Here is a 15,463-nt window from a genome sequence, read left to right as displayed (position 1 = left end):
AGCTATCTCAACCACATTCTCTTGATGTAAGCACGTGGATAAGTGTGTTTCAAAATCAGTGTTAGAGGAAGGCAGTTTTGGACTTCTATGTAGAAAGATTCAAAGCATCCGTGTTACATTTCTGCACATATAAAAACCTGTACGCCCAACGTGGGGCTCGAACCCACGACCCTGAGATTAAGAGTCTCATGCTCTACCGACTGAGCTAGCCGGGCAATGTAAGGCCTTGGAAACATGTCTACTTTTGTCCTTGGACCCTCTTAGTCAACAAGGAAATAGTTTAATTAATTAATTAATTCGGCCAGAGGGTGCCGCTATCGTACAGTAAAGGTAGTCAAAATAACAGAAGAAGAATTGCAATCGGTAACGTGTAGTGTGATGCAGAGATGCAGCGAGGTAGCAAAAGTTCTGTATGGTCCTCATTTACTTTGATAAATTAAAATGAAGTGGAATGCAACACAGGTAGGCCGCCTACCTGTGTTGCATTCCATCGGAACGTGTGTTCTCCGCAGCCGGTCTGATTGTCAATAGGCTGCATACCCGTCTCCATCCCGACCACGTCGACATGTTAATTTTTCTAAACAAAAATATGTCTTAGGTTTATTCTACTCTGTTCGAGCGCTTTCAATATCGTTCCCTAAACGGGCAGTTTCACCCGCGGTTCCTTCTAACAGACGTAAATAGTAAATATAAATAATAAAATTGGAAGCCTATATTATTGTTTGAGACTGTTGGCTATGTGATGTGAATGGAAGTTTATTGTTTATTTGTTTATCATTGTTTATTGACTCATTAAACCGTTAGCGCTTTCACCCTGTCTGTCATGTGTGCGCGCGTTTGGGTGTGTGGGTGGGGGCGGGCGGGGTTCTGTCGATTTTCTAATCGAATTTCGAATAGCTTTTAGCGAATTTCGAATAGTGTTTTTGATCAAAAGTCACATCCCTACTTCCAACAAACTGTTAGTTTGTTTACAGGTCTATACTTTGAGGGGGCCAGTCCATCATTTTTGTTGTGGAGAAATTGCTGAAGTCAAAGGTCAATGGTGAGGTCAGGAAGGAAGAAAGTGTTCAGGAGCCTCTGATGTCTTATGCTGTATTATTTATTGATGCTTGGCCAAGGAGAATTAGAGACATTCTCAAAGTACATCAGAAGTGCCTGAGTCGGTCTCACATTCTGCCCAACTCATCCTGGTGGATAGACTTTAAACCCCAAGATAACACCACAAATACTATACACCCAGAATTAGTCAAAGAGAATGTTTTTACCCATGCAGGTGTTATTGTCAGCATATTCTAGTCTAGTCTGGGCTGGGGAACTTTGTTTTGAAAGGTTTCCCGGCCCTGTCAGCTGTTTTAAGACACGTCACACCAAGACGCTTTGACAGCTCCGACGAAGGCTGAAGCGGAAACTGTAAGCAGGTATGATTACATCCTATCCTTACTTACTTGTCTGATCACAAGAAACTAAAACCTTGTGAATACGTTGTCCTAACTACAATTTTTTTATTTTTTAGGTTTGGAAATGTCTGGAGGGTCCAGACCTTGAGCACTTTAACTCCATGTCTGTGGTGGACAGGTGGCTTGCAGCAGCAGACACAAGGGGCTTGGAGTGAACACACACACACCTTTTTTCCTGTGATTGTGTTCTACGGCAGATGCGTTCTTAGTTATTGACGTTAGAAAGAGAAATTATTATCTGAAATGTGTAAAATGTAAATGAAATGAATTTAATAAATCAAAATTTAGGTAAAAAAAAAAAAAGAGTTATTTTCATTTTTGTCAGCTGGGCCAGTGAAAATACCCAAGGGGCCAGTAAAACTCTGATCTACTGGCCCAGGGGGCCAATAGGGAAATTTTTTTATGTTGAGCCCTGTATAAGACAATATAGGAGGGAGAGAATTGGTATACTTGGTGAAATTATCCAACTTACATAAATCAAGAATTATTTATTTATAAGTTATTTATTTTTCACTTGTATAATAGATGGTGGCACATTCTTTTATTGCCATTGTTCTTCTTACCAATGGTTGGTTCTACTTTCACCATCTTACCCCGAAAATACACTGCACTCCCTCTCCACCTGCGCTGCGCAAGAGCTTTGCGCAGATGGCCTCCCAGGTTTTGTAGTTTAAAATGCCTAAACATGCGTCGCATGCGTTATGTCCAGTCCGTGCTGTGTGCACTTATATGGATAGGACGAGGGGTTTAGGAGGAGAGATCAGCTGTTCGTCTCCTGGGCTAACCCTCATAAGGGGAAGCCTGTCTCAAAGCAGCGCCTATCCTACTGGGTGGTGGAGGCGATTGCTTTGGCTTATGTGAGTCAGTGTTTGCAGCCACCTGTGGGCCTGTGAGCGGAGGGCTTCAGGCGGAGGGTTCAGCAGTTTGCCCCTCTCTAATGTCCACAAGCACGCACATTCACACAAGTTTTCATAAAGAAAATAAAATGTGTCCCGCTGCTGCATCCAGGCCGACGGCCAAGGGCGCAGCTAATAAAAGCCAAACGTATCAAGATAAACAGCACAGTGACGGCACCCGCTGTCCCCCCTCGGCAGCAAGCCACGGCTTTCTCCGGGGCGGGAGCTGTGTGGGCCCCAGTGCTGCGCTGCCCTCCCGGGCAAAAATGCTCAGCGGCACCCGGGGACCATGTCCATATTCCGCCAAGAGAGGGTGCCACCGTCTGTCCACTCTCTCCCCCAGATGGGAGAGATGGGCCACACTCCCAGCTCCACTCTGGGTGTCAAAGACAATTTCGCGGGGATACAGGCTGCAGTTCGCCTCCGTTCCCCTGGGTGGTGGAGGCGATTGCTTTGGCTTATGTGAGTCAGTGTTTGCAGCCACCTGTGGGCCTGCGAGTGCACTTGACTCGGGGCTTGGCCGCATCCTGGGCCTTATTCAGGGGAGTTTCTGTTCAGGACATCTGTGCTGCGGCGAAATGGTCCTCGCCCTCACTTTTGTCCGTTTCTATATGCCTCGACCTCGTTGCTAGAGTTTTCTGTCCATTTTCCAGCCCTATGGTCACCTGAGGTCTGTTGTGAACGACAGTTATGGTACCTGAAGTCTGTTGTGAACTACAGTCGTTATATGGTCTCCTAAGATCTGGTGTAAACGACAGTCGCTATGGTCATCTTAGGTCTGTTGTGAACTACAGTCGTTATAGTCACATGAAGTCAAGTGTGAATTGTTGTTGGTATATCGCCCAGTCCTATGGTACCTGAGGTCTGTTGTGAACTACAGTCGTTATGGTCTCCTAAGATCTGTTGTAAATGACAGTCGTTATGGTCATCTGAGGTCTGTTGTGAACTACAGTTGTTATAGTCACATGAGGCGAAGTGTGAATTATTGAACAATCTACTGTGAAGGGTTTGGTCTGTGCATGGGGGTTTTCTGTAAACTCCAATGTGTACTTGTTTTGGAGCTGAAGAAATTTTGTGTACTGTGACATTCCATTCTGCCACAAGTCAGTCAGTAGTCACAGAAAGCTTACAGTGAAAAAAAAAAACACAGAACAGCTACAGCAAAAGTCTCTGTGGCGCAATCGGTTAGCGCGTTCGGCTGTTAACCGAAAGGTTGGTGGTTCGAGCCCACCCAGGGACGCAGTTGTTTTTATACCTTTTCCTTGTTACACAGTTAGGGACTCTACTATTAAGTCAAGCATACACCATTGTAAATACCACAATTTCTACAAAGCAGCCCTCTCTAAGTAATCAGGGTTCAATTCACCTGGGTTGGACTTGAGCGCTGACAGAAATATTTTCAGAAACATTTTTAGGCAGTAATGAATCCTTGGCCTGGATGAATTCAAGTATCAGTCTCATTAAAGTTACATACAAGCAAATGTGAAGAGTTACTTTACGTTATGCACTAAAAAGTTAAGAATCCTTAGGTGTTGATGTAACCACTATTGGTGAAAGTAAACTTTGAAGTCATCTAACCTAGCTTCAAAACGACAACCCAAACCGACATGTAACATTCGGTAATTAATGACCTATAACGACTACTACAATATATTAGTAGTCGTTATTAGTAGGCACCTATATTGACAATGAACACAAGAAATCATGCATTTACTTTCTGTGGATAATAAAAATCAGAAACTCACCGCTACTCGGGGAATAAGTTCACTCTTCTTCTTTTTTTCGTATATATGCGCTCTCGCTGGTCTCTCTCGAATTTAAAGGGCAGGTGAAAATGACCCTCTCAAAATGTCCTCCTGTGGAACAACGACCACACTGGTGAAGACATGTTCATTATTAGTCTGGCACAGACGGGGCCAGGCTTGGGTCCTGCCAGTAAGGTTCCATAGATCAGTGGTCCCCAACCCCCGGGCCGCGGACCGGTACCGGTCCGTGGATCATTCAGTACCGGGCCGCACAATAATTAATTAGTTATTTCTGTTTTATTTATTATCTAAGTCTCCCGCAAGTGAGGAGAATACGGTCATTTCGAAATTAAAAAAAACGTTTCAAAATAAAAGACCGCTCGACTTAGACTGGGACTATACTAAAGGGGGACTTACTACTTCATCCACAGTTGGTAGGAGAAGAAGAAAATACAAATATATACAATATACAAAAGATAATTAATTGTGCGAGGTAGTTGTTAATTTTATTTGGGTTGATAATCTTTAATTGACCAGTCAGATAGCTGGTCCCCTTCAGCCCGTTGAGCTGTTAACATTGAAAAGGTAAAATTAAGACGTTGAGTTAGCCTAATATGAACCACTCCTCAAGTTTACAAGGTTCATCTATTTGACGACAGCAATGTACAATTCTTGTGGTGGGTAATCATACCTATTGCAGAATGATTTGAAACATGCACATAAGTGGTACTTTTTGTGTGTAAAAGCACTCCTCGTTAGTATAGTGGTGAGTATCCCCGCCTGTCACGCGGGAGACCGGGGTTCGATTCCCCGACGGGGAGATTCATACTTTTATTTTATTTTTCTTTGCTGACAACTTCTCATCTTCCATGCCATAGAATAATAACGGTGGAAATTCTGCAGTAGATATATTTATGGGAATTATTTGGTAATTGGGGGTAAGCTAGCATCATGATAAGATAAGCCTCATAAATGTTCAATGAAATGATTTTAGCCATAGCTTATTCAGCTTCTAATTTATCAGCTAGCATTGATGCAATGAGCTTCTTCAATTGTCTTGTGCTCTGGACTCAAAAGTGTGGTTCAGGGTTCTAGAAATCATCTGTGCATGTGATGGAGAAATGCACAGTGCATGTAGGGGGCGTGGCCTCAATAGCCCTGCAGTAAGCAGTGTGCTGTGTGCGTGTGGTTGAAGAATAGCATAGATGTGTACTTGCATGAAATCTGGTTGTTTAAGCCAACCTTCAATTAAGTAAATTCTGGTTTATTCCCATTAATTCCCATAGAAAGTTGCCAACTTCACGGAATTTTGCAGCCCTAGTGGGGATATTCACAAGCCCACCACTGAGCACAGCAGTGCTAGAGTTCTCCCCGGAGAACAAGAGGGTCGCCTCCATGTGACTGTGAGTTGCTGGGGTGAAGGTTCTCATCGTTGTTTGTGCTTATGCAGTTCAGATTACCCAGCCTTCTAGGAGTCTCTGGGTGGGGTCCTGGAAAAGTTTCCACCGGGTAACATGGGTAATGACGGAGCTGGAGGGGAGTGATTGGGAGGAACGATCTGCCAGGCTGTGTATAGCCGGGGTGGAAAACTGCTGGCCTAGACTGGGGATTGTTGCTTGGTGAAAGGAGCACTTTGAGGAACTCTTGAACACAACCAACACATCCTCTGTGGAGGATGGAGAGCCTGAAGACTCAGGGAAGCCTCGTCCACATCTTTGGCACAGGTCACCATGGTAGTTGAAAAACTCTTTGGCGGCAAGGCGCCAGGTGTGGATGAGAGTCACCCAGAGATACTGAAGGCTTAGGACATTGTTGGGCTGTTTTGGCTGACATGACTTTTCAATGTTGGAGGACGATAACAGTATCTGTGGAGTGGCAGACCAGAGTGGTGGTCCCCATTTTCAAAAAAGGGGATCGAAGGATATGCTCTACTTATTGGGGTATCACACTGCTAAGTCTCCCAGGGGAAAGGTTATTCTAGGGTTCTGGAAAGGAGGCTCAGGCGATCGTCGAATCCCAGATTCAGGAGGAGCAGTGCAGATTCCTTCCTGGCCTTGGAACAACGAACCAGCTCTTCACCCTTGCGGGGGTGCTGAGGGGGGAATTTGATCATCCAATCTACATGTCCTTTGTGGATATAGAAAAAGGCTTTCAACCGGGTGCTCCCCATACTACTAGTACTAGTATGGGATACCAGGGCCATTGGTACAAGCCACCGGTCCTTGTACAACCAAAGTGAGAGCTGCACCCGTACTCTTGCCACAAATTCAAATACATTCTTGGTGGTTGTTGGATTCCGGGCCAGCAGGGCTGCCCCTTTCCCCGATCCTGTTTGTGATATTCATGGACCGGATCTCAAGGCACAACCAAGGTGAGGAGGGTGTCTGGTTTGGGAACCTCAGGTTAAGCTGTTAGCCTAATCGGACCGTGAGCTTCAGTACTCACTGGGGCGATTTGCAGCAGAATGTGAAGCTGCCAGGATTAGGGTCAGCACCTCCAACTCTGAGGCCATGCCATTTTCTGCTGGAAAACATTGGAATACTACCTCCAGGTTGGGAGTGAGTTATTGTCCCCAAGAACAACAGGAAATATTAACAAGATTGATACAACATAAAATTTCTATTTGTTTCTCTCTGTCATCCACCTCTCCTATGCAGCTATGGTCTTGATTCAAGACGAACACTCGTCCAGTTAATTGGTCCAGAGCGGGCACTTTTTGGAGAGGAGTGCAGTGGTATGGGTGGGATATTTGAGATTTCTAGAAAAAAAGATGGAACATGATTTTAAGCTATTTTATTCACATTGATTCAGCAGATGTTGACAAAAAGCAGTACAGTAGTTCAGCAGTACAAAAACTGATTTACTCACCCATTTTATCCGCAGGTCCCATGCTTCCTTGAGACAACATCTGTTGCATATGTAAAGCAGCAGGTTGGGGGAGCTGGGATGAAGTGGGTAGTGGTGGGTTCCTTGATGGTTTTGTATCAGGGGGGGAGAGGCACAAGCACAGACGAATCCTCCTTCCTTTTTTGCACCCTATGTTTGCTCCAATCAAGAACTGGACAGCACCCCAGCTCTCTGTACTCAAGACCAAACCTCTATTCTGTGTCCCTGTCAGAGATGTTAAGTGCAGGGTACTTTTCCTTTCCAGTCACCTTCTTGAAGGCAGAGTTCAACTCAGTTATGAGCAAAGGATCAAACACAGATGAGAGGATTATATCTGGCTGCTTAAGGTCCAGAAGCCTTTGATAGTTCCACCGTGGCACCCCTGTCATGCCCTGGGCCTGGAACAATTCGCAGGACACTTGGGTACCAGTGATCCACTGGGCCTGGTGGAAATGATACCCCTCCATCCAGATGGGGACTTTCACATCTTCTCCAGGAACATGATTTATTTGTTCCTCCATATCTATACAGAATTCCCTCTATGACATGGGGGAAAACCACCGGACGGGTATACAGAATCATGCGCATTCGGTACACTTTGCGAATAAGGACCCCAATGTCATCGAGGCAACCTTTTTGGGGCACTTTTGTCTCAAAAGGCAATAAGTGTAAGTCTCTTGTACCGCAGGCATTCGGTCACTAAAGGGAGCCGTTTTCAAATTCCGATGATGGGCCTCCCCCGGGCACACCCCCAAAGTGCCCCAAAATGATTTTGGGCGCCATTACACGAATCTGTGTGCTCGCCGCTGCCACAAAAATGCACCGAACCGCACAAAACTTGCTGTGCTGTTCTTACTTGAGGCCTAGATCACGCTCCCAAAGTCCCAAATTTGTAGGCCTTCTAGAAAGCTAACTAGCTCTACAGTGATGGGATCGCGACGGGACAAAACATCCCAGCAAAGGGCTCCACGGCGCACGACATAGTCAAATTTCAGCCTCCTGCCTCAAAGCGTTCATGAGTTATTTCCAAAAAGGTGTCAAACCAGAACTACTAAGCCTCGTCAGGTCACCGTGGTCGTCCGCGGTGTCCCGATGCACGTGCACGAATTTCAGGCCCTCACCTCAAAGTGTTGATGAGTTATTAGGGGATACGGCCTCGTCCTGGGGTCATCTTGGCGAGGTCCTAATAGGTCACTTTTAAAACCTAGTTTTTCTTTCTTTAATTTCAAAGATGACAAAGACCAGAGGAAGTGGCACATGCCCCATCTGTGGCAAAAACCTGCAGATGGTGGCTAAGCACTTGAGAGAGACCCACGTCATCCTCAATGGCAGAGAAAGGGCATTTTAAATTCAATGGCCACGGGCCGAATGGTTATCCCACCGGGACCCTGCCCCATTCCAGGTTGTGCGCCCTATGTGCTCCATGTGGGCAAACATTTGAAAAAGCACAGGGACCTAACAATGGGGAGGATCAAGGTGGAGGCGGCCATTGCCGCCCAGGCAACTTGGTGGCGACCCACCTGGATGTGGAAGACCCAGGGGAGGGGTCCTCCACCTCCGACCCCCAGGGCTGGCAAAACCCGGCCTGCAAAAGACAGAAGAAGGAGGCGTTGGCCCAGATCAAGCGCCTGAAGAGACGCATTGCTGGCCTTAAGATGAGTGAATGAAAAATAAATAGAAAATATATAATCTATCCATAATCAATTTCTTTGAATAACTAAATCATTACATTGCCATTAATTTGCAGCCCTGTTTCCCTCTGCAGAGCCAGTTGCGGGTTCACGGGCAGCCCCAGTCTTCTTCCTCTTCCTCCCGCGAAGAGGAGTCAAAAATGTTTGAAATTTTATTTGTTCAAAATGTTCTCAAAAAGTTTAAAATTTACAATTATACAATTTTTGTAATAAAATTGTTTTATGTATTTTCAGAGTGTGTATTCAATTTATTTAATGACCGCTTCTGACATAGTGCCCCAAAGTGTCCCAAAAAAGTGCCCCTATGCAAAGGGGGAGCGGCCTACAGAGGCCCCGCCCAGTGACGGGGGTGCCGTTCCAAAAAAGTGCACCCTTTTTTTCGGCCACCCGGTTGCCGACTCTGGAAAAAGTGACCCGAAAAACGTCGGCCCGAGGTTTCCCTATCTGTCCACAGGATCACTGAGGCACCCACGGAGAATGTGGACCCTCTGAATGCGCCATGTTTTCAGCATAGATGGTTTGAACAGTAGTACAGTTGTCTCTCACTATAACGCGGTTCACCTTTCGCAGCCTCATTTTTTCGCAGATTTTTTTTACAGCGTACTGTACAGTATGAATGCGCATTGTGTTACAGCGGAGCGGCGCCAGGACAAAGAGGCACCATCAGAGGAAATACGCCTGAGTTACTAATAATATTTTCTTATGTGTCAAACCTCGTAGATTGGTCATTAAAATTAAATTTGTTAAAAATGTTTGGGCTCGAAAACAGGTTTTGATCTTTGGTTTCATTTACTAATACAGTGTTGTACTTATTTTTGTTAAATCTGCAAAAGCTTGAACTTTGAGAGTGTTGTTGTGGAAAATTTCCTCTGCTGCTGGTAAAGAATGAAATAGAGACTTCTGCCGGCTGACAAGGTTTTTATTTTCTTTGCAAAGAAAAGGTCAGTCAGCAAGCGGTCAAGATGAAGAAAGACCCTGAATATGGGGACACCTAGATGTTTATACCTGAGGGGCCTCCTTTCACATCTCTTTGTCTGCTCAAGGAGACGCCCCTCAGGGCGGCCCCTTCTGTCTGTTGCAGGTATTTGCGCCGGCCCCCCGCTGCTATGCTTTACACCTGACGTATCCTGCAGGATCTTGTATTCAGGTGCAAAGTTAAGTCTAGGCGTCACAATTCACAAAGGCAAAAGGAGCTGGATGCCTTTTGTTTAAGGAGGGGAGAAGCTATGCATCACTATTTACAGAGACAAAAGGAGCTGGTGACCATATTAAGAAGGGGGAGGTTGTGCATCTCCAGTGATTGAAACAAAGACATTAAATTTACTATTACAGTGTTTAAATAAGAGAGAAATGTGAGAAAATGTTAATGCCTGTGTTGAAATCGTAGTCCAGATTTCACCCGAATTGGTTGATGTGAGAGAGAGTCAAACAGAGTCGTTGAATATCCTTGATCAAGCAAGCATTTATTCAGTATATATATATATTTTTTCTAATCACTCCCCTGGCTGTCACCTGATTCGTCTCAGCTCATCCACTGCCCCCCTGCTTACGTCTTACTGGCATGACTTGGTTAAAATTGTTTCCTTCTATCTATTCTCTACAAGGACACAGGAGACGGTATCCATCATGGCTCAGATAGAAGATGGTTACAATTGTAGCTTAATTCCACATTCTCTAGGGCGGGAGGATACTGAGATAAACAAGTGACAGCCTCACCTTAATTCACCCTGAGTTTAAAATCATACATTATTCCAGCAAAGCATTAGTACATTCTGCATTGTACAGCATGTGACCTCCATCCACACCTGTCTGAGAAAAGTGTATAAAAGTGTGTGGTTAGGGGTTTTACGGCCTTAAAACATGTATATAATAATTGTAAAAAATAAAGCTGCGTCTATTGCGGGTTATTTTTAGAACGTATCCCCCGTGATAAATAAGGGACCACTGTATATCATTTGGGTCTGTGGTCAGGTGGAAATGCTGAAGAACAAATCCACAAAACTGATACGCATCCTTGAGCTTCTGCAGGTCCCCCTGATCCACCACAGAAAAGGCAGCAGAGAGGAGCTGACAGAAGATGCTAAAGAGGGGATAGTGCTCTGAAGTGCACTCCCGTATGAAACATCGCATACAGTGGAACAAATCCAACTTGACCACAATGTTGGCGTTGTACTGTGTACGGCAGGGGTCTCCAAACTACGGCCCGCGGGCCACTTCTGGCCCGCCTAAACAATTGGAGTGGCCCACTTAATGATCCCAAACAATCCCTCTAAACATCTAAACATTTTTCAAAATTGGATTTTCCTATTATAAAATATCCACACTTAATGATTAAGCTTGGCATTCTAATTAAAATCTACCTTATTTACGAACTATTTACAGTACTAGCAAATTTTCATCCCCTCACACAATGGTATATTCCGACGTGACTTTGCTTGTGATCAACTTCCACGCAGTCTGTCCGGGGGATTCAACTCAGCAGGTCAGGGACGGCCGCACGGTGGGGGAGAATCCCCTTGTGGGACCTCTCCCCAGCGCTGGCTGGCCTCCGCAGGCGCATTTCCTCCACGGCGGTGCGCCGACCAGCTCTGGGTCGGCTTGAAGAGGCTCAGGGGCGAAGGTGGCTCACGGCTCCGGCTGCAAGCTTTACAGCGCCCTCCTGCCCGGACCTTGCCGCTTCCCGGGGCTGTGGACTTAGTGCTCACTACGCCCTCTCCGTGACTGTCGAATCGCAATTTATCGCAACAAAAATGTAAAAAGCACTGCAACTTTCACTGCAATTTTTTTGAAAACCTAATGCAACTTTAGGCATTTTAGGCCGCAACTATTTCAAAAAAGGCCTGTGAAATCCTGGTGGGGCTGATATCATTTCCGGTTATAGACTGCCCCCCATCACAGAAAGGCAAGTTGATGTGGCCCGCAACGAAAAAAAATTGGGGACCCCTGGTGTACGGGATGCACAGGTGATCTTCAGAGTCCCAGCAGTGGCCTCGGTGACAATAGTGTCTGTGGTCTTCCAGGCATCCCAGTTTAGGTGCTCTCCGTGGTGAAGGTCCGGTATTCTGAATGGTGCACAGCAGTCCCTGAATACAAGAAAGAGGAACTTATTAGTGTAAAAATAATTTTTTGACAGTCACAAATATTATGCATGTTATGAGTGACAGTGAAAGGGGATGTAGTTAGTTCTCACCTGTCTACCCAGTGGTAATTAGCCTTCTCCACCCCTGCATCGCTGTACCTCTTGGCTAACCCCTGGTACATGGGTTCAAGGGACTTTTCTGCCTTTGACTGCACCATCACCCACGAGGAAATCATCCAGTTTTCATTCATTATTGCGTAACTTGACATGGTGCCAGAGGGGTTACTTTGCAAGCCACCTTCCCGGTGTGGTCAGACCACAAGACCTGTCCAAAAGTTCCCAGTATGAGTAATGTTATTTGACTGTTGTATATGACTGTTGGCGCTGGTAGTCGTCAATGAGGCAGTCAGCGAGGTAGTGAGCAGAGACTGAGACTCCACACCATCCATCTGCATCATCATAACCTCCAAAAGACTGGTGTGTCATCCTTCCTCACAAAGAATTTTCTGCCCATAAGCCCCAGCCTCAGCATTCCAGATGTTCTGAACGCTGTGAAGCTATGACAGGTGTTATGGAATTTTCTATCCTTAGGTTACACAAGGTCAGTATTAATTGTTTGGCTTTGACTAGGTGCCAGCCTATCTCAACACTGGTGGCCAGGGTCGAAGAGGCCTGTTGCTGCCTTTCTAGACATAATAGATAGCTTGCCGTTGACGTTCCAATCTGTGTAAACAGACATCTGTGTCTCCAGACTAGAATGTGTTGACAATAACACCTCCATGGGTAAAGACATTCTCTTTGACTAATTCTGGGCTTATAGTGTTTGTGTGTTATCTTTGGGTTTAAAGTCGATCCTTTAGTACAAGTTCGGCAGAATGTGAGACCGACTCAGGCATTTCGGATGTACTTTGAGAGTGTCTCTAATTCTCCTTGGCCAAGCGTCAATGAATAATATAGCATAAGACATCAGAGGCTCCTGAACACTTTGTTCCTTCCTGACCTCACTATTGACCTTTGACTTCAGCAATTTCTCCACAACAGGTATGCTTGTTCTTTTTTTTTTTACTTACTTTTTTATTTAAATTTAAATGACAAACATACATACACGCAACACATACATTAGGAACGCATAAGAGACACATTACAATTTCAGTTCTACCATATATTAATGCCATCATATCCTATCTTCAAATATTTCTCCTTAAAAGGAGGGAACATGAGTAACATGTGGCAATGAGTACATACATTTACTGACAATTGTACTGCATTAAGTATAACAATACAACTAAAGTAGAGGAGAAAGAAGAAGAATTAATAAATAAAGAGGTGACTAAAGTTCTGACATTGTCTGTATTACTGGTAACCATTTTTGATCAAACCTGTCTGATTTGAGCTGTAACCTCGCTGTGATTTTCTCCATGATTAACACATTTTTTACCCTTTCTCTCCATTCCGTTATACTGGGGGCTGTGGCTTTAACCAAAAAGCTGCGTGCTTTACGGTAACGTATTGTGTCACTTCCGGTATCTGTGTTGTTGCCACGGTGCTCTCTGCTCTGCTCACCTGAACAGATTTCCGTATATTTCTCACATCAGCGACTATCTACTTATCTCTGCACTACTCTTTGACTTGTTCTGTCTGTGCATAAACAGCTCTCTGAACTCTAGTAACTACAATCTGATAGTTTCTCCAGTTTCTGTTAGCCACACTAACTAGCCTAGCTATACAGTAGTAGCAACTTAAAAGTTCCCGTTCAAGCTGAACGCCAGCTGAATGGCAGCCGTCTTCCAGCTGACTTCCAGCCGGCTCCCTGCAAAGTCCCGTGAAGGGAGAGACCCCCCTCCTTCTCCTGGGCGTGTCTATTTTTTACTGTAACTCCACCCATTCATGTGATTACAGGGTATGACCAGGAGATGGCGCTTCTCTCACAGAACTTATTTACAGTTGTTCTACCTGGAGATGACGTAGCTTACACACATCGTTAACATTCTCGTTGCTCAATCTTTCGTTTGCGCTTACAGTAACAGGCTTATTGGTCTCCCAGTGTCACAGATCACAGAGCGGAAAATGCAGCTGGTTTGAGTAATGCATAGTGTACAGTAGCCGTATGATTTGAGCGTGTTCATGAATTGAAATTAAATTTAAGGTGTTTATATCTAACATGTCAGCATTCACCAAATCAACAACATCTAGTCTGTTCTGTCTTTACTAGTGGTGGGCCGTTATGCGTGCTGCTGCGTTAAGGTGAGACTCTTATCAGGCGATAAAAAAATATCACCATTAATCTATTCTCAAAGCTGTTCCAGCCTTTGAGGTCGCTTTTTGACTTTTTTTCTCTTTTGTTCATTTTTGTTTTCTTCGCTGTAACTCTGTGGAGTCCTGATCTCTCTAGCAATGTTGGTTTTAGAAAGTTTTTGAGTTTTTCTCGTGTTTTTTAAATGCCGCTTCCACCTGGACAGCTGCCTTTGTTTACTCCGGGAACAGCTGATCGCGCTCTTTCTTGTGTGAGAATGAGTCGGTCAACACGCAACATCTTGCACAGTGCGTGTGCCGTGGAAAGAAGATGTAATGACGTTTATATACCTGCAGCTGAGGAGAGTAAGTGACCAATGGGTCCTTGTGCTGCCAGTCTTGACTATGTTACACATCTTTCTACAAACAACCCCAAATCTTCCCACCTATCCTTCACGGTGTTTGGAAAAGACACGTGAGGAAAACAATTGTTTGCATCAAAAAGTTCTTTCTGATTCTCAGTCCAAAAACAGAAAGCCGCTGCGCGGTGGTCATCCCAGAAAAGGGAGACCGTAGTCAGTCGTCTTGTGTCACTTGGAGCCATGTGTGTTCATAGTCAGAGTCCGGGCTCAAGATTCACATGAGATGTACAATGTAATTTCATTGATTGTTAGAAAATCTGTAATCTGTAGGAGACACAAGCGTTCTTATTTTTTGTATCAGCTGATCAGTGGAGCCAGAAGGCCTCTTAATTCCACTGCTTGCATACAACACTTGTCGGGATCATAACAGCTATCCAATGATTCATCGGGTCCTGTAGGGAAGGTGAGAGAACTCACTTTTAAACCCGTCCGGCGTCGATATCAAACATATCCCAATTAACATGAGATATTGCCGAGCAGATTACACAGGGCAGAGATGTGAGAATAAGAATGCATGCTTTATTGCTCCCCCTCTGGTTGTAATAAAACGTCAGAGAGCGGTCACTCTCTCCTTTAATCGATTGGCCCGAGCTCCGACAGACTACCCATGGTTACCAGTCATTTTTGTGGTGTGAAAATTGTGGAAGCCATAATCAGACTTTGTAAGCTCCTGAATATACCAAAACATCACTTCAGTCCCTTATATTGTCAACGCATATAAAGGAAAAAAACAGTTTTTTCGGATCACTGCATATTGTACCTAAGTTTCAAACCTGTGGTGTGTTTTTCTGTTCAAGATATCTTTATAAGCCATTATGTTACATGAGATGAACATGCTGGTGTGTGTGCTCCTGGCCTCATTCATTATTAAACATGCATGTGGCCTGTGTGTGTGTTTCACTTCCCTGTTTGCAGAGCCCTGTCGAGTGATGTCCCTCGCCCTTCGTCCTGTCCCTGTCAATCCGACGTGCCGTGTGGCTCGTGGCCTGTTCATCCAAAAGCGTTAATGGGACAGTCTATAGCCCAGTGTCCAATTTTGCCACACAGTAAACAGG

General features: G+C 44.9%; 1 protein-coding gene and 3 non-coding genes across 4 annotated transcripts in view; 3 read left to right on the top strand and 1 right to left on the bottom strand.

The window, feature by feature from the left end:
- Window positions 1–15,463, top strand: part of pdca (phosducin a) — a 65,781-nt gene that overhangs the window by 2,580 nt on the left and 47,738 nt on the right. The gene's annotated exons all lie outside the window — the stretch shown is intronic.
- Window positions 143–215, bottom strand: trnak-cuu (transfer RNA lysine (anticodon CUU)). Its single transcript has one exon. It is a non-coding gene; the product is annotated as a tRNA-Lys (tRNA).
- On the top strand, window positions 3,520–3,593 carry trnan-guu (transfer RNA asparagine (anticodon GUU)). Its single transcript has one exon. It is a non-coding gene; the product is annotated as a tRNA-Asn (tRNA).
- On the top strand, window positions 4,848–4,919 carry trnad-guc (transfer RNA aspartic acid (anticodon GUC)). Its single transcript has one exon. It is a non-coding gene; the product is annotated as a tRNA-Asp (tRNA).

Source organism: Larimichthys crocea, chromosome X, assembly GCF_000972845.2.
Source record: "Larimichthys crocea isolate SSNF chromosome X, L_crocea_2.0, whole genome shotgun sequence".
In the NCBI taxonomy this organism is placed as follows: domain Eukaryota; kingdom Metazoa; phylum Chordata; class Actinopteri; family Sciaenidae; genus Larimichthys; species Larimichthys crocea.
This window is presented reverse-complemented; position numbering and strand designations above follow the sequence as displayed.